We start from the raw sequence: 25977 nt of genomic DNA, 5'->3' as shown, positions 1-25977 counted from the left end.
ATAAGAATCGACTTGATGGATGCGGAGTTATCAGACTTTCCAAAACAAAAGAAATTAGTTTCTAGACTGAGAATAAGCACGAGAAATTTCAGCCTCAAAAAGTGTGAAGCGTGTTTCTTCTCCCCACGTGAAGGTTATTCTAAGCCCTCGAAATAGGAGCTTACCCTGTAGATGTCATGTCACAGGTGTAACTACATGGCTGCTAGTGAACAGCAACAGTAAAACAATGAGGATATGTTTTCGTCATAGATATTTTCTTATAATGGAACTGAGCCCTTCACAGCTGTTGGGTGGATATTGCTCATTTCTTATCCTGATCTGGTAATAAAACCCTTCAGAAGATTGATTGCCTTTCGGGTAATTTTATCCATCTGGGCAGTTCTGACTTTAGACGTATGCAATTAAATAATATAGATATTAAGAGTGAAAACATCTGAGCACCTCAATTACAAAGGATTGTATTGCTGCTTGGTCTCAAATTTATCACTGAAAGGGGGAGCCTACGATAGAATACTCTTCATTCATCAACATACAGCATCACAGGAGTGATCGCTGGTCTGTAATTTATCATTCTCCTAGATCTCTAGTTTAGATGAGGGTATGAGGGAGGCAGATCTTAATATTTCTGCACACTGTAATAAATCTCTGGCAACTTAAGCACTTCCCATTTGTCTGGGTCTCTTGGAATTTCACGTAGGCAGAAGACCAGACTCAATCTTCCTGCCAAAAGAGGCCCTTTTCGTTTGTGCGAAAGGAAAATCTCCACATGGGTCTAGCAGTATAGGTCTTGGGACACCCATCCGAGCTGTCCTGATTCTGTTCTGCATAGGTTCTTGTGCTTTCACTGTGGTCTCTAAACACCTTCAAGTAGAGCAGTGGTTTTCATTCTTGAATAGAGGTGTGGTCCCCTCTGAAAATCTTAGACATAGTCAGCTGACTCCCAGGAGTCTGTGGACCACTGGTTGAAAACCATTGCAGTGGAACATCAAGCAATGTCCCTAATATCCATTATGTGTTTTCCAGCACGTAGGGAGCAGTGGTACCAATACACGCAAGCCAGTTTATGTTCTCTGTCTTGATTCTCTTCGCGGCGTGGCACACGCGTTGAGTGTAAGTGCTCTGTCATGTTACTTCTGGCCAAATCAATCAGTGACTACCCGTAAAACCATAACATACAGGGATCGTGTGACTTCAGGCAGTCTTCTTATTGATCAGAAACACAAGCCTATCTAAGGTTAAAAGCAAAAACAAAACAAACAAACAAAAAAACCCCAAAACAAAAACCCCCCTCCCTCCCAAAAAAAACCCAAAACCAAAAAATCAGGAACAATGGTTTAATGACAGGGGAACAATAATTCTCAGTGGTTGAAGCAGTTTTCTAAATAGAGAAAATAAGATAATTTGATGGCTGAGGTGACTGACAATGGGACATGGAGCTTTCGCTCTCTAGGTTGCTGGTTTGAGTCAAGTTGAGGTTGGTTGTGACCTATGCTCCTTTGCACCTGATGGTACCCGGTGAAAGCATAATGAGTTGGAAGGTCGCGGTGCAGCTCTCCTAGTGCCAAGTGTAGCGTGGACATTTGTCCAAACCGGCTGTTTTGGGTAGGAGGCCACGGACTGAGCTGATCATGGAGACTGACTTCTATTTCCACTGGACGTGGTTCTTTCCTGCGTGAGTGGGAGCGCTTTGAGGCAGTGTGGGGAGTTCTCCTGAGTGGGGGTGTCGTTCTGGCATTCTTGTCCCGACATCTCTTCGGTGGCCGCTTGGCACTGGCCAACGTGGCCATCCATTAGCACTAGAGGAAGATGTGGGCAGGCGGATTCTCCCCAGATATGGGGTCCTTTAATGGTCCCTTGTCTTTGCACGCTTCTGGACAGAATTTCTCTGTGTGGTATTGGCTGAGTTTGTGGGCTCCTTTGTACAGTAACAGGCTTTGTCCAGGTTTCCGTGCTTGGTGCCCCCTCCTGCCAATTCCCTGGTTTGACCCCCGTATTTGCACCTCCATCGGTGTGTGGTGTTTTTGTTCACTCTTTCTTATTTGTATTCTTGTAGCGCCTGGGAGTCCCAGTCATGGGTCGGGACCACTGAGCTAGCTGCTGTACAAACGTCAAACACGAAGCGGGGCTGTACTTCAAAGATTTAACAATCTAAACTAACTTCTGGTCTGAACATCCCCCCACTTCAACTGAGGCTTGTGCCTTGTGTTGTTGCGATGGTCTGTGCCCCTCGCTCCCTTTTCAGGCTGGAACTCTTCACTAGCACTCAAACTGCTGAGCTTTAAGAACAGAGCAAAGTGTAGCATTTGTGAGGATCCTGTGGCGACTGGCACCAGGGAAGCTTGTAGTTCGGTGGGGACTGGTTCTTTCAAGCAGCGGGCAAAAGGCTTCTGCTAGTTTCTGTCTAGCGGGGCTTCCCCTGTGGCCTATTGTGTTCCCACAATAAAAGTGAGTGTGTGTGTGACAATATGATGATTTAATAAAATACCTGAAAGGAGATGAAGAAGAAACCCTTGTTAAAGGGAAACATGAGAGCCTGTGCGCACGCAACCCAAACGTGGGAAAAGTGAACATTCAAAACGAAACGATAATACAAAGCAGGATGACGCTTTCAAGAGTCAATTCTAATCTGGTCTGTCTAAACCAGGGCTTCCCAACCTATGGGTCGGGACCAAGTATGGGTCACCATTATATTTCAAAAGGGTCGCCAAGTGTCTCCCCAGGTGGCTTTGTCCCCTCTCCTCCCCCCATTTTTGAATTGCCTTGGGTTACCAAGTCTTCATGAATTGTCAAGATGGGTCCCCATCTGGAAGAGGTTGGGAACTGCTGATTTAAACCCATGGAAAAATGGTGTAACATCTCTTACAAACTTAGAAGCAACTTTTTCTTGAAAAAAGGTACAACATTTACAACAAACCGTGCAGCCAGCCGTTTCTTTTGAGGATATCTTTTCCCACAGAATGAGTGGCTTTAGCATATACTGCGAGCAGCGAGATAATTGTTTATAAAGTCAGTTTCACCAAACCTGTACAAGGAGTGATAGACTCCCTTGTACCAACTTAGCCAAACCCGTATCTACTAACATGCAAATCTAAGCAAACGTTCACTATTACAAAGTATCTAGTTTCAGGGCTCGGAAACAAATCTAAGCACAAAGCAAAGGCTAATTAAACCCTCCGTTCCGCCTTGCAGTTGTGGCATATGAAATTACAGAAATTGCATCCATTTGTCTCAGTTGCTACCGTTTTTCGGTAACCGGTATTTGGATCTTTAAAGGATTTGAAACCACAGGCAGAGGAATACTTCCTTTTAGGGTTAAACAAAGATTTTTATTTTTTCTATTTACTTTTATAATTAATTTTTTCATTTAAATCAATTCATTATCTTTGATCCTTTTAAGACAGCTTAACAGACATATATAGAGTAGAAAAACAGTCTGGTTAAAAAAAGAATAACAACACCTACAGCTATACCCTCCTGATTTACCTTTGAACGGGTTGGGGAGTTATCAAATATATAATACTCACTTTAAGACAGATAGAACATAAGAACGGCCGTACTGGGTCAGACCAAAGGTTCATCTATCCCAGTAGCTTGTCTGCCGACAGTGGCCAACACTAGGTGCTCCAGAGAGGGTGGACCAAAGACAATGATCAAGCGATTTGTCTCCTGCCATCCCTCTCCAGCCTCTGACAGACAGAGGCCAAGGACACCATTTTATCCCCTGGCTAATAGCCTTTTATGGACCTAACCTCCATGAAATTATCTAGCTTCTCTTTAAACTCTATTATAGTCCTAGCCTTCACAGCCTCCTCTGGCAAGGAGTTCCACAGGTTGACTACACGCTGTGTGTTTATTAGTTTTAAACCTGCTACTCATTAATTTCATTTGGTGTCCTCTAGTTCTTCTATTATGGGAACTAATAAATAACTTTTCTTTATTCGCCCTCTCACACCACTCATGATTTTATAGACCTCTATCATATCCCCCCTCAGTCTCCTCTTTTCTAAACTGAAAAGTCCCAGTCACTTTAACCTCTCTTCATATGGGACCCGTTCCAAACCCCTAATCATTTTAGTTGCCCTTTTCTGAACCCTTTCCAAGGCCAAAATATCTTTTTTGAGGTGAGGAGACCACATCTGTACACAGTATTCAAGATGTGGGCGTCCCATAGTTTTATACAGGGGCAGTAAGATATTCTGGGTCTTATTTTCTATCCTTTTCTTAATTCCTAGCATCCTATTTGCCTTTTTGACCGCCGCTGCACACTGTGTGGAAGTTTTCAGGGAACTACCCACAATAACTCCAAGATCTCTTTCCTGATTTGTCGTAGCCAAATTAGCCCCCATCATACTGTACGTATAGTTGGGGTTATTTTTCCCGATGTGCATTACTTTACACTTATCCACATTAAATTTCATTTGCCATTTTGTTGCCAAAATGGAAGCATTGTTTAGATTCAGGAGATACTCTTTTCTTTCTTTTTCCTTTTGGATTTTTTGTTGCAACTTACGACTGGTGTTCCTCTTTCGGAGCTTATGAGCGGCAGCAAGATTTAGTGCTGGGGAGGGAGCCATTTGGTTGATCAGACCTGGCTTTTTGGATTCACAACCCATCCGCTTTTGATCTGTGGCGTTCAACCTTATACGCCTTTTTCCTCTCATCTGGCTATGCTGACATTAGTTTTTGTTGTCTCATGCTGCCTTATTTGGAATTGTTGTTTAATTGTTTTCGTCTGCTTTTATTTCCTTAAAACTGGGGTTATTAGTACTCTGTTGCTTTCTTTAGTTGTTCCTCTACCTATACTTCCCTAAAAGCGGGATTATTGTTGGTCATCCAATCAAATTTTGTTTTTTGCTTACGTCTCCTGTATCTCAACAATGCTGCCTTGCTGACTATAATAGAGTTTAAAGAGAAGCTAGATAATTTCATGGAGGTTAGGTCCATAAAAGGCTATTAGCCAGGGGATAAAATGGTGTCCCTGGCCTCTGTTTGTCAGAGGTTGGAGAGGGACGGCAGGAGACAAATCGCTTGATCATTGTCTTCGGTCCACCCTCTCTGGGGCACCTGGTGCTGGCCACTGTCGGCAGACAGGACACTGGGCTAGAAGGACCTTTGGTCTGACCCAGTACGGCCGTTCTTATGCTTTTACACTTTAAACTAAATTGGTGCTCATTTGACATATACTGGGTAGTCCTTAACACATCTCATAGACTCATAGACTTTAAGGTCAGAAGGGACCATTATGATCATCTAGTCTGACCCCCTGTACAGTGCAGGCCACAGAATCTCAACCACCCCTCTTAGAATAATCCTCTCCCCTATATCAAAGATATTGAAGCATTCAAATACTTTGAAGGCCCCAACATGCAGAGAGTCCTTCAGCTGTGATCTGTGCCCAATTCTACAGAGGAAGGCGAAAAACCTCCAGGGCCTCTGCCAATCTACCCTGGAGGAAAATTCCTTCCCGACCCCAAATATGGCGATCAGCTAAACCCTGAGCATGTGGGCAAGACTCACCAGCCAGACACCCAGAAAGTTCCCTATAGCAACTCCTATCATCCCTCCATTGACCTATTTCCAACTGATAATGAATGGTCAATTAGTTACCAAGATCATGTTATTTCATCCAACCATCCCCTTATCATAGAATCATAGAACTGGAAGAGACCCCAGAAGGTCGTCAAGTCCAGCCCCCCGCTCTAGGCAGGACCAATCCCATCTAAATCAACCCGGCCAGGGCTTTGTCAAGCCGAGACTTAAATACCTCTAGGGATGGAGACTCCACTACTTCCCTAGGTAACCCATTCCAATGCTTCACTACCCTTCTAGTAAAATAGTTTTTCCTAATATCCAATCTGGACCTCTCCCACCACAACTTGAGACCATTGCTCCTTGTTCCGCCATCTGTCACTACTGAGAACAGCCTCTCTCCATCCTCTTTGGAACCTCCCTTCAGGAAGTTGAAGGCTGCTATCAAATCCCCCCTCACTCTTCGCTTCTGCAGACTAAACAGACCCAAGTCCCTCAGCCTCTCCTCGTAGGTCATATGCTCCAGCCCCCTAATCATTTTGGTTGCCCTCTGCTGGACCCTCTCCAATGCTTCCACATCCTTTTTGTAGTGGGGGGCCCAGAACTGGACACAATACTCCAGATGTGGCCTCACCAAAGCCGAATAAAGGGGAATAATGACATCTCTGGATCTGCTGGCAGTGCTCCTCTTAATGCAACCTAATATGCCATTAGCCTTCTTGGCTACAAGGGCACACTGTTGACTCATATCCAGCTTCTCATCCACTGTAACCCCCAAGTCCTTTTCTGCAGAACTACTACTTAACTGGTTGGTCCCCAGCCTGTAACTATGCTTGGGATTCTTCCGTCCCAAGTGCAGGACTCTGCACTTGACCTTGTTGAACCTCATCAGATTTCTAGTGGCCCAATCCTCCAATTTGTCTAAGTCACTCTGGACCCTATCTCTGCCCTTAAGCGTATCTACCTCTCCCCCCAGCTTAGTGTCATCTGCAAACTTGCTGAGGGTGCAATCCATCCCCTCATCCAGGTCATTAATAAAGATATTGAACAAAACCGGTCCTAGAACCGAACCTTGGGGCACTCCACTAGAAACCGACTGCCATCCTGACATCGAGCCATTGATCACTACCCGGTGGGCCCGGCCTTCTAGCCATCTTTCTATCCATCTTACCGTCCATTTATCCAATCCACATTCCCTTAACTTGCTGGGAAGAATATTGTGGGAGACCGTATCAAAAGCCTTGCTAAAGTCAAGGTATATCACATCCACTGACTTTCCCATGTCCACTGAGCCAGTTACCTCATCATAGAAGCTATCCTTTTCACACCGTTGAATTAGCGTTTGTCGTAAGTTCATGAATAGCCTGGACCTCAAATAACAATTCTTTTCTCTCCAAATACTTAGAACCAACCTGCCCTCCCCCCCGTCTTCAGCTGCTTATTTTTATTCCACTCATGATATATATAATTCTCCAACTCAGAGACCACCGGTGCCTGCAGATAGACAGGGGAGGGAAGGGACAGAGTGAGAGCAGCTGGCTTCAGCAGCCTTGTGGAGCACACTCAGTCAACATGAGCATGCTCAGTACAAGCCAAGCAGCAAATCTGAGGGGAGCGTGTGACTAGAGATGTAACAGTATAGTCAATTAACCAATAAGCAAAACCTAATATGTTAATGCTATAGACTACATGCATTCTTTCCCCCCCCCCCCCTTCGTCCTCACCAATACATTTTTTAATAGGCTGGCCAGCAGCCCAGCTCAGTTCTGGCTCGTGCCAGGTCTCGGAGCTCAGACCCCTCCTCAGACAGGGGCTGCTGCCACCCTCGCTGCTGCCTCTGAATCAGAGGCAGCAGCACAGGGCGACAGGCAGCTGATCTGCGAGGGGAGCTGTTTTTTATATTGGCTCTCCTTGCAGACCGTTTTCCGTGCTGCTGCCTCTGATACAGAGGCAGCAGTGCGGAGTGGCAGGGGGGCTCCTTGGAATGGGACCAGAGCACACGGGGACTATAGAATAGTCTAATAACTGATAAGAATTCATGAGGTTAATCGACTAGTCAATTAACAGGTATTTAACGTCCCTACATGTGATCCCACATGTGTCATTCCTGTGCTCCAACTCTGGTCTCCTAGGGCTGAGGTAGCAATAACACTGAGCACTTCTATAGAATCTTTCCTGCAAGCAGGGGCGGATATAGGGCAGGGCGATTGCCCCGGACCCCGCGCTTCAAGAAGCCCCGCGCATGCGCTGTGGCAAAAGGGCTCCCCGCGAAATTGTGCTGCCCTGAGCCCCACAAAATGGTCATCTGCCCCTGCCTGCAAGGATGCTTCACAAACATTCATTCCGTCTTGCGGACCTGGCTGTCACCTCCGTTTGACGATGGGGAATCTGGTCAGTAACGTGAACACGAGAAAACTGCATAATAACTGAGTGGTAGAGTTGAGAATAGAATCTGGGGATCCTGATTCACTGTTCTTAGAACTACAAGACTCTGCTTCCTTGTTTCTCCGTTTAAAACGTGCGAGTGAAATCCAAGTGGGATGAGGCCAGCGTCCATCTCTCGCCAGCTCCCCCTCGGGTTGCATGTGTCTGTGTTCTTTATCCTGTGGTGATCCCCTTTTAGTGGTTCTCAGGGTTTTGTCTTTGTCATCTCAGCCCTGGCATGGGGCCGTATCCCCAGGGCTTCCCCCCTGGAGACTCTATTTTCCAGGGGCTTTCCCCAGGCTCAGTCCTCACTCAGTCCCTGCAGTCAGCCAGGGGCTCCCACAGTGCTTCCCTGCATCTGGCTTGCAACTGTCCTTAGGTCAGTCTGAGCTGCCAGTCAGGAGCCTCTCGCTCTCCAGGTCCCCGCCCCCCACTTAGCTGCTGCTGTGCTACAGTTCCCTCAGGCAGCTGGGCATGCAGTCCTTCTCCCACTCCTAATAGCAGCTCAACCTAACAACTCTCTGTCCCTCTGCTCTGTTCTCTCACTCCTTTTTATATGGCCTTCCTGGGCTCTGATTGGTTGCGTCCCATGAAGCCACTCTAGCGTGCTTGGAGGATCTCTCCTCTGCTCCTTTCGTGGGATGGGTGAGGCAGAGCCCTGAGGTCTCCAGTAAGGGGGTCTTCGGGCTTAGTCCACCCCCTCACGCCAAGTCCACAGCAAAACTCCCGTTGATTTTCAGTGGAGCTTAGATTTTCAGCTGTGGAACTGCATCTTGCTCTGCTGTGCCAGTACAAAGTAGGGATGTTGGAGTGTAACCGACTGACATCGGTTAATGGTCTTCGTTACACTCAGCCGGCTCCACGGGAGGCGGCTTAGCTGCAACATGGGAGACTTCGCTGCGGGCTCTGCAGTATAAAGCTTACGTAAGCTTTATACTGCAGTGGCCACAGCGTGTAGCCATGTAGCCTCAGATTTTCAGCAGTTACACGGTTACCTATTTAACTGACTTTAAACATCTCTAGTCCAAAGTGGGTATAAAACGCTACGGAATCAGAATTCTGCTTTTCATTTACACTACTGGTAATGTTTCACACTATCTTTGCATAGACATAAATGACGACGCAGCAGAGAACTGGCGCTTTGAGTGCACTGCAGTATTCAGCTTCACAAAGAGAAGGTTAAGGGGTGACTCGATTCTTCTGTGTGAGGAACAAATGTTTAATAATGGGCTCTTCACTCTCGCAGAGAAAAGTGTCACGTGATCCAATGGCTGGAAATTCAGACTGAAAATAAGGAGAACGGTTTTAACAGAGAAAGCCGTTAATCATGGGAAACAATTTATCGGGGTCATGGTGGATTCTTTGTCACTGACCGTTTTCAGATCAAGATTGGATGTTTTTCTGAGATATTTGTCTTACCGTGTGGAAGTGCGCTGGTTTACGTTCAGGAGGTCTGACTTCTTTAGACCCATGCTTTTCCAACTTTTTTCCCCTCACGGCCCGGTTGAAGAAAATTGTTGATATCTGCAACCCAACATAATTTGACTAGAGTGTGGACTCCGGGGTGGGGCTGAAGAGGAGAGTGTAGGTGTAGGTGGGGCGGGGGGTCAGGGCTGGGGCAAGAGGGGCTGACTTCAAGTCAGTGCTGCAGTGGTGGGGCTAAGGCAGCTTCCTGTCTTTCCTTGCACCGCAGACCATGCTGCACCCCAGAAGCAGCCCGCAGCAGGCTCCCAGCCAATGGGAGTGCGGATCTAGTGCTCAGGGCAGGTGTGTGGACCCCGTGCACTCTTCTGCCCCTCACCCTCACCTAGGAGCCAGGTCTGTTGGCCTTGGCTACTTCTGGGGTGCAGCGCAGTCTGTGGTACCAGGACAGGCAGGGAGCTGCCTTATCCGCCCCTCCTTCCCCACTTGTGACCTGATTCCCCTGAGGCAATGAGACCCAGGGCCTGACATTCCAACACCCAGTCTTGGGTCGCGACCTGTAGTTTGAAAACCACTGGACTAGCGGGTTACAGTGGTCCCTCCTGGCCTTGGAGTTTATGCATCTGTGTCCATCCTTGTGCTGCTTCAATAATCCGGTAATTTCTGCCTAGTGGCATGAGACTATGACTGGGAGCCAGGCACGTCTGCACTGCGGTGCAGGTTTTAATAGTCTCACTCTGTAGCCAGGGGCGGATAGCTTCATATCTAGCCCTGTTTCCCCTTTCATATAATGTCTTCATCTCAAGAGGATGCTGAGAGTCTGACTGATTGTTTGTAAAGCTCTTTGAAGATGAACAGTGCTATCTACAGGCTCCATTCTCATTAATTTTTATGGCTCGAAGTGTTGTGGGGTTTTTTTTATGACTGAGTTTACATAAACAGGGCCTGAGCCTTAGCGGGTATAAATCAGCATCGCTCCATTGATTTCTCCACAGCTACACTGATTCACTCCCCCGTGTGTCTGGCCACTGGTACTTTCTTTATTGGCTGCACTGATAAGCCACATTGCTGTTACTTAATGAGGTTCCCTTTTCATTGACATCCTGACATGGAACATATCGAGTTAAGTCCAGTGATACATTTTGGCTCCAGCGTTTCTCAGTGCTTTTCATTTTGCTGGATTTAACGCACCCCAGCGGCATCTTTTTATGATGCCTTCTATTCAGCTTTTTCCACTGCTTCAAGTACAGCGATATTCTTGGAATCCACCTTTTATTTAAACAAAGAAATAAAAAGAACCGTAGGACATAAAGCTTGGAGCATCGTTGGCGCTTGTCTATTAGTGACAAAGGGGAAGCCTTCTCCTGGATCTAAATCCAGTCAAAGTAAACCTTAGTCATGATATTTTCTATGGAATAGCATTGTGTATGCATCGTTTACCAGGGAGGGCAAATAGTTTGTTCTCTCTGTTTGTTCGAAGCTGTTTTTAGTAGGGATGTAAAATCCTGGTTAATTAGTTTACCTGTTAAACCTAGCATTTAACTGGTTAACTGATTAAGCCGGGATCCTAGAGGGGGTGCTACCACTGCCAAGTCTTCCCCCCCCCCACCCAACCCCAGACTCACAGAGGATGTCACAGCTTGCCCCTGACTCCCGTGCGGGGCTTTGCAGGCGAGGGGCTGCTCCTGGGTACCGGTTAAGGTAAGCATCACCTGGTCAAGGTGATCCTTACTAGGCAACCAGTTAAATTGCTACCCATTTGCATTCCTAGTTTTTAGTTAGGATTACGCTGATGCAGGGCAAGCTGCCAGAAGATCTCAAAGTACTTGAGCAACACTCATGAATTAAGATTCAGAATGCCTCAAAGAAATAGGGAGATAAAATTAGTTCCATTTTACAGATGGGAAAACTGAGGCACAGAGTTGCCGTGATTTTCACATGCCCAAGTAGCAAGTTAGTGGGATTAGAGAGCCTGGCTCCCATTATTATGCTTTTCCCACTTTCGTGTGCTCCCTGCACACAAATATGCTAATCTTAAAAAGCTTGTTTCTTTTTTTTTTTTTTTTTTATTTGCCTCCACCTCTTGTTAACCTCTGTTTTGGTGAATTTCCCCCACTAATAGCTCCAGTGCCTGGCTGCGATTCAGACTTTAAGATGACATGATTGCTCTCATTTTAATTGGTGCCCACAGCATTGCTAATAACAGCAATTTAACTGAATAGTGCTTTGTTAAATTCACTTTGCTGCCTGGCAGGGAGAGTTATAAGAAACAGTAGTGGCCATGGATCTGTCTGTCTGTTTTCAGACTCTCAAAAACAGCATTGCATTGGTTCATATTGGAAAGGTTATATGTGCAACCCTATAACCTAACTCAGTGGTTCTCAACCAGGGGTGTATGTACCCCTGTGGCTATGCAAAGGTCTTCAGAGGGTGCATCAATTCATACAGATATTTGCCTGGTTTACAACAGGCTACATAATATGCACTAGTGAAGTGAGTAGAAACAACAATTTCATACCGTGACTTAATTATACTGCTCTATATACTGTACACTGAAATGTAAGTACAATATTATAGTTCATTTGATTTATTTTATAATTGTGGTAATAAGGAAGTAACCAGTGTTTCAGTAACAGTATGCTGAGGCACTTTTTTATATTTTTATGTCTGATTTTTGTAAGCAAGTAATTTTAAGTGAAGTGAAACCTGGGCTTGCACAAGATAAATTGCACTCCTGACAGGAGTACGGTAGTCTGGGAAGGTAGAGAGCCACAGGTCTGATTTTGTTTTTTTAAATGGAAGTTTTAATTTTGCAGAAATTCATGGCTTATGTCCTCTAGGGAAAGCTTCTGTATATTATTAGGCCCCGGATTTTTGGACAGTAGTGAGATATTGATGGCTTTTTCTTTGTGAAGAGACAAGCACTGTCCTCTGAGAAACCAAAGCTGCAAACACATTTGCCAGTCTTGACACCCGTGATCACATTTTCATATGCTCCGTAGGTGCAAAGGCACATTTCATTTGAAAATCACGTGCAAATATTATTGCTTTAGAATAAGCACCATAGAAATTTGGAATTTCACTGTGGGCGATTTTTAAATACATTAGCAAACACGTAATTCACTCTGTATCACAGAAGGAACTAAAATTATATTTAAATAGAATTTCTCAAAATGCATTCCAGCTGGGCTTTTGGGTAATTTTTCCTCCTCTGCTTATGTCTATAGTCCCTGTCCACCATGGTAACTGAAGACCTTGCAATCTGCAATGAATTATTTCCTCGAAGCAGCCCTATGAGATAGGGAAGTGTTGTCCCAGTTTTACAGATGGGACCTTGAGGCATAGGGCAAATTAAATGACTTGCCCAAGGTCACACAGGAAGTCTGTGACTGAGCAAGATGCTGAACCCATGTCTCCAGATATGGTGGTTTTTTGGGTACCAAGGACTGTGAGGTGAGATAAATTTACATAGGCTGGAAGTTCATCTGTTAGGATTAGTGTCTGGAAAGCCAGTTAGAATTTTGTTGTGCATTAGCACGGACATAGACTGCCTGTGCTGTTCTAGAGTTTAATAAAACTTGTGCTTGGCCATGGCAGAGTGGTGCACTCTTAAAAATGGTGCTCCCATTCCATGCACGTCCTGTGCGTGGGAAGCCATGCTGCGGGAGGCGGAGTCACACTACCCGGGGCAGGCTTATGCCATTCCCAGAAGCACCGGAATGTCTGGTATTCTGGGAATGTGTCCATGGCTAATACACAACAACATTCTAACTGGCTTTCTAGATGCTAATCCTAACAGGTTAACTTCCAGCCTGTGTACATTTATCTCACCTCAAATGTCTGCTGCAATGTTCTCTACCATGCCTGGTTGAGATCCTGTTTTCATGACTATAAATGCATTCCCCATTTATTTCCTACATGCAGGGTCAAGAGATGTTTTCCTTGCCTTCTCCTTATATCCACCAAAGTACATTTTTTTTTGTCCCTGAAGTCAGGATAACCTCCCTTAGTTTATTCTCTGGAGTGCTGATTTCACCTCTCCCCCATTGACTTTTATGTAAGTGCAGCTTCCTTTGTGTTGCTTTACAGTACTTAATTTATCTGTTAATAGAGATGCAGGTGAATGCAACTCTATATCTCAACTCTGCTGTGCTATAGACTTTAAGCATTTATTTTTAGTATACATACGTACCTCCTTAGCAAGTATCTCCACGTAGATTTCATAACAACGAGCGTTTGTTTCAGACCTCACATGACGTTCTTTGTGAACCAGATTGTACAGCACAAGATCCAGGTATTCTTGTAACTACTTTGTCAGTTGGCATCAAGGAGTTCTTAGGGTCGCTTACTGGGAGATTGGTGCTGCGGTGATCAATTTCCTCTGGGAGAGCAAAATGTGATGTTCAGACAGAGATCTCATAGTGCATATATGTACAGTGCATAAACCTGAACAATAAGCAACACATCCTGACTATATATTTTAGAAATGTGTGTCCATCCGTCCGTGAGTCTGTCTGTTCAAGAACTCCTCCTAAACAGTAAGAGCTAGGACCACCGAATTTGCTATACAGCTTCCTCTTATCTTAACTTAAAGCAGGCTCAGGGGTTTATTGTGCCAGGATAATGGGATGTGCCTGGAATTTGTTTGTTTCTCATAAAATGGAAAGGGAGGGGCCTGGTAGGAGGGACAGTTATACCATAGAATGACCATAGGGGGCAGCAAGGGGCCAAAGATGGGGACTGGGACCCCATTGGGCCAGCAGGGGGCAGAGGTGGAGAAAGGAACTGCTATCTACTATGTATTTCAGAGAGTTTGTCTGTGTGTCTGTCTGTCTATCCCCCAGCCGGGGGATATGCACCCTTTCCCAGGCTGTGCCTGCTGCAGCTGCTATGGACAGACACTTCTCACATGGCTCCAAACTGCTGCGGTGAGAGAGGGGTCTCCCAGGGACAGCCTGCATTATTGAACTTCTTAGTCCCAGAGCAATGGTTTCAGTGCGGAAAAACAAAAGAATATTTGAGTTAAGGAGCTGAGCAAAGTTAGTGTTAACATTTTTTTTTAAATTGGAGTTTGTTGATTTTTTTAAAAGACGTAGTTATTCAATTTGGAACACTATATTATGTTCATTTTTAGTGTAAAATCTGAATTTCCGTGTTGTATGATGAAAGATCCAACCCTACTGTTAGGAAAGAATAAAATATTATAAATAAAAATATAACTTATTTTATAAAGTGGTGCAGTGGGTACTCATCTGATCTGATAAGACTCCAGATGTCAAGTACGTATACTAGTTTCTTTCTTTTTTTGGCAGGTTAATTTTGTGTAGCTGTAGATGGTTTGGGCCTTTCATTATTTTCGCTACCGGTATATTCTTCTCGTTTTGAAAAATAAATTGATCCATGTCAGATTGAAACACAGCTTGCTGCTTTTTTACGCTTGTAAAAGGTAGTTTGTGTGTACATTGCCAGGTTATCTAGCAGTGAAAGACACCATTGTACTCATGAAAATTAAGCTTGACATATTGCAGCTTGATTCTTTTAAAATATTTTTTTCTATATTCTGACATAAGGCTCAAAACATTACATTTATGTAGCTTTTACTTAGATTACAGGAGCCGCAAGATGTTAAAGGCTTGCTAAGAGCTTGCCTAGAGAATGCAGCTGTGCTGGTAGATCACCTCAGACTGTGTTGCAGCTCACCTTTAAGCAGAGGACTACAGTTTGAGAAACTCTACGCTAGATCACCCATCTCAGTGCTGTAAGGTTGCTGAGTGGAGTTCCCTACATAAGAACGGCCGTACTGGGTCAGACCAAAGGTTCATCTAGCCCAGTATCCTGTCTGCCGACAGTGGCCAGCACCAGGTGCCCCAGAGAGGGTGGACCAAAGACAATGATCAGGCGATTTGTCTCCTGCCATCTCTCTCCAGCCTCTGACAAACAGAGGCCAAGGACACCATTTTATCCCCTGGCTAATAGCCTTTTATGGACCTAACCTCCATGAAATTATCTAGCTTCTCTTTAAAATCTATTATAGTCCTAGCCTTCACAGCCTCCTCTGGCAAGGAGTTCCACAGGTTGACTACACGCTGTGTGAAGAAGAACTTTCTTTTATTAGTTTTAAACCAGCTACCCATTAATTTCATTTGGTGTCCTCTAGTTCTTCTATTATGGGAACTAATAAATAACTTTTCTTTATTCGCCCTCTCCACACCACTCATGATTTTATAGACCTCTATCATATCCCCCCTCAGTCTCCTCTTTTCTAAACTGAAAAGTCCCGGTCGCTTTAACCTCTCCTCATATGGGACCCGTTCCAAACCCCTAATCATTTTAGTTGCCCTTTTCTGAACCCTTTCCAAGGCCAAAATATCTTTTTTGAGGTGAGGAGACCACATCTGTACACAGTATTCAAAATGTGGGCGTCCCATAGTTTTATACAGGGGCAGTAAGATATTCTGTGTCTTATTTTCTATCCCTTTCTTAATAATTCCTAGCATGCTATTTGCCTTTTTGACCGCCGCTGCACACTGTGTGGAAGTTTTCAGAGAACTGTACACGATAACTCCAAGATCTCTTTCCTGATTTGTCATAGCCAAATTAGTCCCCATCATACTGTACGTATAGTTGGGGTTATTTTTCCCAATGTGCATTACTTTACACTTATCCACATTAAATTTCATTTCCCTTTAATTGTTTCCACCCATGTGTGGACTAAATTTTGTTATGTACACCGAGGCATCTGTGAATGTGCACCATCAGTAGAAACACGTGCACCATGGGTGCTCTGCTAATTAGCTGGGCAGCAATTTGACTTTCTTCTGGGTAGCTGCCCAACCACATAGCTTAAAGGAAACACTGGTGCTGAGGGCCCTCAGATTTCACTGACTTCGGTGGGAATTTGAGGTGCTTGTAACTGCACAGCATTGGGTTTCGTGGCCCACTCTAACAAAGCATTGGCTTCAATGGGATTACTCACGTTTTTTAAATTACGCCTGTTTTTAAGTGCTCTGCTGAATTGGGGTCTGAATTAGCAGGTTTCAGTCACTATAAATCTTGTTAAAGGTTAAATATTGTGGAATCCTTAGATTAAACAAATAGGCTGTGTCTACACTGGCATGAATTTCCGGAAATGCTTAAAACGGAATACTATTCCGTTTTCAGTTTTTCCGGAAAAGAGCATCTACATTGGCAGGCTCTTTTCCGGAAAAGCCCTTTTTCCGGAAAAGCGTCTGTGGCAATGTAGACGTGCTTTTCCGGAAAGAGCCCCGAGCGCCATTTTTGCGATAGGGGCTTTTTTCCGGAAAAGACTACTGGGCTGTCTACACTGGCCCTTTTCTGGAACAGTGTTCCTGAATAAGGACTTAGGCCCGAGCGGGAGCAGAATAGTTTTTCCGGAATAGCAGCTGATTTTGTACAGTAGAGCATCATTGCTTTTCCGGAAATTCAATGGCCAGTGTAGACAGCTCGCAGCTTATTCCGGAAAAGCGGCTGATTTTCCAGAATAAGTGGCCCAGTGTAGACACAGCCATAGCGTGCTTTGGTAAGAGGTGGCAGTACTGAAGCTGTATGCTTTTTCGGAGTGTGTGGATTTATTTGGGTCCAGTTTGTCCAAATGAACATCAGCTTCTAGTCTGACCTTCATTAGGCTCCGTCTCCCCTGCACAGCTTTTAGCGGCAAGGCTGTGTCGACACCCCCTTGTCGCTGAGAGCGAGCGTATTGGAATGCTGTTTGTTGGCACGTTGGCCGACAAAATACTTCCATCCCTTAGAAGGCCGTTTCGCTTTGTCGGCAGGAGAGCGCTTTTGTCAACACGGCATTCACACTTTCACTTGCCGCAGCACAATTTTGGCGTGGTGCATGTGGGGTTTAAGCACCCGTGAATGACAAAAATTTTGATAATCAAGTGCAAATGTGGACATGCCCTTAGACAGCAGGGCTTTCAGCTGAACAAGAGCTTGACTGCTCTTTTCTACCAGCAGTTGCCAAATGCCTCTGTATTTATAGCTTAGCCATCTGCTGTAGGGTGGAGTTTGGGGGCGGTGGAGTTACTTGGATGTCCCCTGTGGACACTGCTTGAAGGATATCTCTGGAAAACTTAAAAATGTTGTGTGTTTTGAGGGAGGGAAGAGTAAGGAAAAGTCTGGCCTGCGCTGTCACACCGAATTCAAGGGAACTCAAAGAAACAGAGCAGGTCCATAGAGCGATAGGCTCAGTGAAGTGATTTAGCCCCAAGCATTGTTCCTTCTCTTTTACTGCTCCCAAAGGCCGCCTCAGCATTCTGCATTGCCAGCCAAGTTTGGGCACTTAATCCCCTCTACTTGAAGTTTCGCAAGGGCAGGGTGTTCCTGGCTGCTGTCCCGCTACCACTGCATGAGTGTTTGCTGACATTCTCAGATGTCTCCAGTGTGAACGCTTTTGTTGTTAGTTTATAGTGGAGTTTGAGTGAATTTTCAGTGCTTGGTGAAAGGTTTCTGGATCGGCAGCTCTGAAGCCCTCTCCATCCCCGGAGGAGGCCCAACTGTGTTCAAATGCACCACAAACCATTCTCCTGGGTGGGCATAGCGGAGGGACTCTATCTGGGAGCGAGAAATAGTTCAGAGTTGGGAAGTTAAACAGTTAACCAATGAGCTTGGGCTCACGGTTACACGCAGCCTCCTTCCGTCCCTCCTCCCCGCCCCCTGTCAGAGGCAGCAGCATGTGAGGTGAGGGTGGGGCAGGTGGCTCCGTGGGAGCTGGTACACATAGGGAACACCTTAAAAGCTGGCTTTTAAACCCCCCTCCCCCACGTGTAAACCGCTGAAATTTTTAACAGTTAAACGTTTACCTGAGCGAATACATTTTTAACGTCCCTAGTTCAGTCTTTATGGTCCAATGAAAGTCATTTAGCTTCTCAGAGACTGCCATGAGGTGACCACTAGTAATCATGGTGGCCTTTCTAGTAGACAAACATGCAATGGTCGTGTGGTAACAACTTTCAATTGCTAGCGACCTGGGCCACAGGAGAAAAACTCGGCATCACGTTACCAATCTTCTGAGCCGCCTAGCCCCTCACGGCTTACTCCTAATCCCTTTTTGCTTAGTTAATTGTTGCTTGAATATGAAAATGTCCCTTCTCAGCATTGTGGCTCTCAGTAAGAAAATATCCCGGTGTACAGTCATGTAAATATTACATGACAAAATAATTTAAAGCGGTTCTCAAACTCTTTTGTACTGGTGGTCCCTTTCAGATAACAAACCTCTGAGTGCCACCCCACTTATACATTAAAAACACTTTTCAAATCTATTTAACACTATTGTATATGCTGGAGGGGAAGAGATGCTAATTGCTTGTGACCTCCATCCCCATATAATAACCTTGTGAATCTCTGAAGGGTTAAGACCAATGTTTCCGCTAATTTTTTCCATCCATGCGTGGAATAAATTTTATGTATATTGAGGCATGTGCACCACCAGTAGAAAGTCTGGGCGCTCTGCTAATCAGGTTGGGCAGCAACTAAATCTCTCATGGGTGGCCGCCCAAGCGCACAGCTGACTGGTTACGGCTCTCAGTTGGGAACCTCTAAGCTTGATAGAATTATATAAAATGTGATGTTAATTGTTAATGAATTATGTGACAGTGTGATTTGATTGACTTTTCCTGTGACACAATATGTCTCTTATTTCATGATTTTCAATCTTCAAATCACCAAGAACAGTAGAAGACAGAAGCTTTGCTACATATCTGTGTCTGTGTTAACAAGGAAACATTCATTTCTCTTCCCCACCCATCTTTACCAACAGGCAGTATTCTTTAGCATTTAAGGGTCTTGGCAAAACCTTCAAAGTTTTGTGGGCATGATCAAGATTCCCATGTGCAGTATTTACAGTTTAATTTCCTTCCTCTTTGGATTGCAGTCCAAGCTCTGTGCCGGGTGAGGTCGTAAGACTGAATTGGAATCTGGGAGGGGAAAGATGTTTGCATTCCGTTATGCATGTCGCTCTCCAACTTCCGACTTCTTTTTATATTGATTATTTTCCCCAGCATGGGTGTTTCACTGCTCTCTGGACTTCACTCTGTTATTTTTTAGGGGGGCAGATGTGGGTCTGTGCTGTTGAAAATATTTACCTTTATACAGTACCTTTCCTGCCCTGGGGATCCCTTCACCTATCCCTGAAATACTGCTATGTATGCTGCTAAACCTGGCAGCTATTTCAATAGTGCGCACTGTACCACCAAACAGAATGAAGGAAACAAAAATGCCCTTTAACAACTACCGGGGGAATTTCAATAGAATGTGGTTAGAATTGGTTAGGACACCAGATTAACACGTCTTTTGTGAAGCGTGCCAAGGGATTCCTCTTGGCCAGAAGTGTTCAGGATCTCCGCAGGGATTCAGGGTTCAGCCGCACGGTGCTTCTGAGCACATGCTGTGGCACTGGTTTCAGTAATGGTTCAGGGATGCACATTTCCTCTTTAGTTCCCTTATCATTTCCCATAACAGCAAAGTTTAGAGGCTTCTCATGCAAGTCCTGAGTGGCTTGGTTGAAGGCAGAGATTTAACACAGAGGTTAAGACTACTAACTGCAAACATACCGTGATTTTTTTTTTTAATATGCAAAACTGGTCAGGACCTTGATGTTGTCTCTTCTGAAAGAAGGCAAGTTTTAGAAACAGTGACTCAATTAAAATCATATGAAAGAGACCTACCAAATGGCTACTGTAGTGAAGGGAGGGGATGAAAGCTCTCTCCTTCACTAAAATGGCTAACCTCTTGAAGAGTGAGAAATGATTTTTAGGGGTCATCTAAGGCGGTGAAATAGTGCCAGGAATGCACGGCACTGGCCTGTATCGGGGAGGAAACACGGGTATGTTAGTTGTGAGAAATGCTGAAAAGACTGGCAGTTCATGGGATGGTAAAGACAGAGAGGTCATAGAATCATAGAACCATAGAGCTGGAAGAGACCTCAGAAGATCATCAAGTCCAGCCCCCTGCTCTAGGCAGGACCAATCCCAACTAAATCAACCTGGCCAGGGATTTGTCAAGCCGAGACTTAAACACCTCTAGGGATGGAGACTCCACTACTTCCCTAGGGAACCCATCCCAGTGCTTCACCACCCTCCTAGTGAAATACTTTTTCCTAATATCCAACCTGGACCTCTCCCACCACAACTTGAGACCATTGCTCCTTGTTCTGCCATCTGTCACTACTGAGAACAGCCTCTCTCCATCCTCTCATCCTCTCCATCCGGTCAAGTGGGCAGAGTTGGGATACAAGAAAGGGGTGTGTGTGGATATAAACTAGGGATGTTAAAATGCATGTAACTGAGTGACTATGTAACTGCTGAAAATTTCAGTAGTTATATGTGGGGCGGCTTTTAAGCCGGTTCCTGGTATACACCAGCTGCTACCCCGTGCTGCTGCTTCTGTATCAGAGGCAGCAGCGTGGGTTGACAGGCAGCTTCCTAGTAACCACACCGAGACCCTTCCCTGTTTAAGTGGTTAACTAGTGAACATAATGTTTAACCAATTAACTGATTAAATGGGATTTTACATCCCTTTTTAGCACAACGGGGACTTGGCCTATGAATGAGGCACAAATAATAAACTCTCCTACCTTCCGATGACAGCTTTGTGTCATCCTCCCTCTGTGGGTTTGAGAAATTTACATAATTTTTCTGACCCCGTTTTGGAAAATGCTAGTACAGGTTGAACCTCTAATCCAGAACACTCTGGTTTGGAAACATCCATTGTCCAGAATGATTTTAGTTAGCTGGATGTCCACTAGAGCAGAGGTTCCCAAACTTTTTGACATGGGGACCAGTAAATCCATTCACGAACTTTTGGAGGACTGGTAATGTTCATTTGCATATTTGCATATTCATTAATCAAATGATGACTATTCAAATAAGTTGTTTCTGGTCCTCCCAAAACCCCCAGTGCCAGCTTTAGCAAAGCTTTTGATATGGTCACCCACAATATTCTTGCCAGCAAGTTAAGGAATATGGATTGGATAAATGGACTAAGACAGACAGAAAGCTGGTTAGACCAGGGTTTCCCAAACATTTTACTTTAGGTGGAAACCTTTTTTTTCAGTACTGCTTTTTGCAGCCCAAAAATATAAACACATAAAAAACAAACTGAGAAAATACCAGACATATAACATGTCTGGTATTTGCTCATTAGGTAAGTTGTATTATTACTAGATGTATCAGTTTGTAGTTTCGAACTGCCTGGCTGGTAAATGTGCTCAGGCTGCATGAGTGTGTCTACCAGCCAGCCAGTTCGCAACTACTCGAGGGGGAGTGTGTGTGGGGAGACAATAGAATCCCCAGGCTGGACTAACTCATGCTTTGTGCTTTGTGGGGGGGAAGGGAGGAACGGGGCAGCGCCCCAAGATCTACATATGGCCGGGTCAGTCCCACTCCCCGCAGGCCGATTCATTCCTCCCCCCTGCGACTCTGGCCAGCCCTACTTCCCCCAACCCCCTCTCGGGCAGCCAGTTCTCCCCGGCTTCTCCCAATCTCTCTTTGACAGCCCTGCTGCCTGCATCCAGCCCTCCTTCCGGCGGCCACTTCTCTCCCCCCCCAATCTTTCCTGGCCAGCTCCCTGCCCCCAACCTCGCACCTCCCGGCAGCCCTGCTTCCACCGGCCCCCCAATCTCCCCAGCCTGCCCCGATTCCCCCGTCCAGTGCTGCTTCCAGTGGCCAGCTCTCCCCTCCTTCTCACCCCAGAATCCCCTGGCACCTGCACCTTCCCTTAGCCCTGCACCCTCCTGGTGCCTCCCCCTTCCCTTACTGCCCCTTTGCCCTCTTTTTCCCTGATACCCACCCCCTCAGCACTCTCTGCCCCATTCCCCTCCTGCCCCTCTGTGCCCTCACACATGACTTGCTCCATCCTGGCCTTCCTCATGCCCACCCCTTCTTTCAAGCCTTCTCCCAGCACCTCGTCCTCCAGCCCCCAATTCCCTTCCCCTCTTTTTTCCTCTCTCAGCATCACCCTGTCCCCCTACCACTGACACCTCCCCTCCTGCCCTTTCCCTCATTGTCTGCACTTGGCCCCCTGACATTTGTCTCTCTCTCTTGCATCCTGTCCCTTGGTGCCTTCCCCTTCCATCCCCGCTGCCACCGCCGCTGCCGCCCAAGCCCGTTCCCTACCTTCTGCATTCCACATTGCAGGGCTGGAGGCCGCGCTCAGGCCCTGGAGGCCGGCCCCGGAGGCAGCGTGGTCCCGCCACATGCCTCCGAAGAGTTTTAAAATCCTGGGCCGTGATGTCACATCACGCCTGGGTGTCTTCCCTGCCCACGTGCAACGCCGCACATGGGCAGCAGCAGGCGGTGAAGAGGAGCTGCGCACGGCGGGGACACTCTGGGGGTGGGGAGGGAGGACGCGCGGGGGGGGGGGGGACCTGCCCCGGGCCCGCTCCAGGCAGAGCCGGGGGAGAGACCCAGCTCCACTTATCGGTGGAGCAGGGCCCTGGCTCTGTAACTCGACAGCATTTCCAGGTTCAGGGGCGCAGGGCCCGAATCGGTCTAAGGCCGGCCCTGCCGGCAGCCACCAGCCATGCTGAGACCCAATATTTTTTTTCCCGCGGCCCGGTACCAGGCCGCGGCCCATAGTTTGGGAAATGCTGCACTAGAGAGGTTCAATCTGTAGAATCTACCTAACTCACAGAGATGTCCGGGGGATGGATGGATTGTCTGAAGACATCTAGCTTTACAGAGCGGGAAGAGGGGTGTTCAAAAAGGGTGATCAAGATGGAAGAATTGCTGTACCAGATCAAAGGACTATGCTATAATCTTTGGCTTTGGACAAGTAGAGAACTAAACAGATTAGAGAGTGGCTTTTGCTTTGAAGCATCATGGGCTACATGGTGATTGAGTGATTAGGTTAGAAATCTCAGACTGGATTCTTGCTGATTAGGAATTGCTCCCTAACATTCAGCATCTAAGCAGTAAATCATGGCATTGATGCTGTAAGCCAGTGTTTGAAGGGTAACATCTGAGGATTGCGGGAGGGTGTCCATCTTCCCAACCATTACCTACTGGTCCATGTGTCTGTCTCTGACCCCCAAGTGTGTTACAGGGCCTGGGTCTCTAGCTCAAATTAAACCAGTTTGTGATCTTAGCTCTGGAGGTCCTTGATTCAGTCCCCAGTTTCCACCAAGATGGTAGTTGGCAAGTAATAGTACCTATGTAATTAGGGCCCTAATTCATGGCCATGACAAATGTATCGTGGACCATGAAATCTGCTATCTCCCCGGGGAAATTGGGTCTTTTGTGTGCTTTTACCCTGTATTATACAGATTTCACAAGGGAGACCAGCATTTCTCAAATTAGAGGGCCTAATCCAAAAGAGAGTTGTGAGGGGATGGGCACAAGGTTTTTTTTTTAGCGAGGCGTCACAGTATTGCCACCCTTCTACACTGACGTCAGAGGTGGGTGGCCGGAGAGCAGTAGCTGGTGGCCGGTTGCCCAGCTCTGAAGGCAGCACCCCACCAGCAGCAGCACAGGCGTAAAGGTGGCAATATTATACCATGCCACCCTTCAGAGCTGGGTGTCCAGAAAGTGGTGGCTGCTGATTGAGGGTCCAGCTCTGGAGGCAGCTTTACAGAAGTAAAGGTGGAGATACCATACCATGCCATCCTTCCTTCTGTACTGCTGCTGGCAGGTGCTCTGCCCTCAGAGCTGGGCTCCCAGCCAGCAGCCACCACTCTCCAGCTGCCCAGCTCTAAAGGCAGCACTACTGCAAAAGAGTAGCACTACTGCAGCTGGGCAAAAGGGTAGCACTACTGCAACTCCTCCCACTCTCCCAGCCATAACCTTGTCACCCCACCCCAACTCCTGGTTGGGTCAAAAGCCCTGCTCTTACAGCACTGTGAAATCTCAGGTGTAAATAGCTGAAATCATGAAACTTGTGATTTTTTTAAAAAAACTTCCATGACTGTGAAACTGATCAAAATGGACTGTGAATTTGGTAGGGCCCTGTATGCAACTGGGAAATGCTAATGCAACCTACAGTGGAATCTGTAGGTGTGTGTGTGGGGCAGGGCTAGGGAAGATGACTATACAGTCCCTGGCACTGGGTCCTGGGTGGGAATCCCAGCTCTAGAAACAATTTTCCCCCTCCCCCCCAAAAACGTAAAAGTCTTCGTTGGTTGAAACGAACGAAATGTGAACTGCTCTGTGCTCCCTTGGCAGGGCCTTTCATCTAGGGACTGGGGGTGTCAGTGGGTCCCCCTTAGCAGCCCCAAGGTAGACAAGGCAAAGGCACAAAATGAGATCAAACTAGCTACAGGCATAAAGGGAAACAAGAAGACTTTTTATAAATACATTAAAAGCAAGAGGAAGACCAAGGACAGGGTAGGCCCACTGCTTAGTGAGGAGGGAGAAGCAGTAACAGGAAACTTGGAAATGGCGGAGATGCTCAATGACTTCTTTGTTTCGGTCTTCACCGAGAAGTCTGGAGGTGTGCCTAACGTAGTGAATACAAGCAGAGAGAGGGTAAGTTTAGAAGATAGGATACACAAAGAACAAGTTAAAAGTCACTTAGGAAAGTTAGATGTCAGCAAGTCACCAGGTCCTGATGAAATGCATGCCAGGATACTCAAGGAGCTGATAGAGGAGGTATCTGAGCCTTTAGCTATGATCTTTGAAAAATCATGGCAGACAGGGGAGATTCCAGAAGACTGGAAAAGGGCAAATATTGTGCCCATCTATAAAAAGGGGAATAAGAACAACCCAGGAAACTACAGACCGGTCAGTTTAACGTCTGTCCCAGGGAAGATAATGGAGCAGGTAATTAAGGAAATCCTATGCAAACACTTGGAAGGTAATAAAGTGATAGGGAATAGCCAGCATGGGTTTGTGAAGAACAAGTCATGCCAAACTAATCTGATAGCTTTCTTTGATAAGATAACAAGCCTTGTGGATAAGGGAGAAGCGGTGGATGTCATATACCTAGACTTTAGTAAGGCATTTGATACGGTCTCGCATGATATTCTTATTGATAAACTAGGCAAATATAACTTAGATAGGGCCACGATAAGGTGGGTGCATAATTGGCTGGATAACCGTAGTCAGAGAGTTGTTGTTAACGGTTCTAAATCCTGCTGGAAAGGGATAACAAGTGGAGTTCCTCAAGGGTCTGTTTTGGGACCCGTACTGTTCAATATCTTCATCAATGACGTAGATATTGGGATAGAGAGTACGCTTATTAAGTTTTCAGATGATACCAAACTGGGTGGGGTTGCTTCTTCTTTGGAGGATAGGGCCATAATTCAAAATGACCGTAGCAAGTTAGAGAAATGGTCAGAGGTAAACAGGATGAGGTTTAATAAAGAGAAATGCAAAGTGCTCCACTTAGGAAGGAACAATCAGTTCCATACATACAAGATGGGAAGCGACTGTCTAGGAGGGAGCATGGCAGAGAGGGATCTAGGGGTCATAGTGGACCACAAGTTGAATATGAGTCAACAGTGTGATGCTGTTGCAAAAAAAGCAAATATGATTCTAGGTTGTATCAACAGGTGTGTTGTAAGCAAAACTCGTGAAGTCATTCTGCCGCTCTACTCTGCACTAGTTAGGCCTCAGCTGGAGTACTGTGTCCAGTTCTGGGCGCCAC

The 25977-nt window shown here is 46.0% G+C and overlaps 1 protein-coding gene across 2 annotated transcripts in view; it reads left to right on the top strand.

Moving 5' to 3' along the window:
* Positions 1-25977, top strand: part of EXTL3 (exostosin like glycosyltransferase 3) — a 221695-nt gene that overhangs the window by 7018 nt on the left and 188700 nt on the right. The window lies entirely within an intron of this gene.

The sequence above is a fragment of the Pelodiscus sinensis genome, chromosome 3 (genome assembly GCF_052426305.1).
Source record: "Pelodiscus sinensis isolate ZL-2025 chromosome 3, ASM5242630v1, whole genome shotgun sequence".
Lineage (NCBI taxonomy): Eukaryota > Metazoa > Chordata > Testudines > Trionychidae > Pelodiscus > Pelodiscus sinensis.
This window is presented reverse-complemented; position numbering and strand designations above follow the sequence as displayed.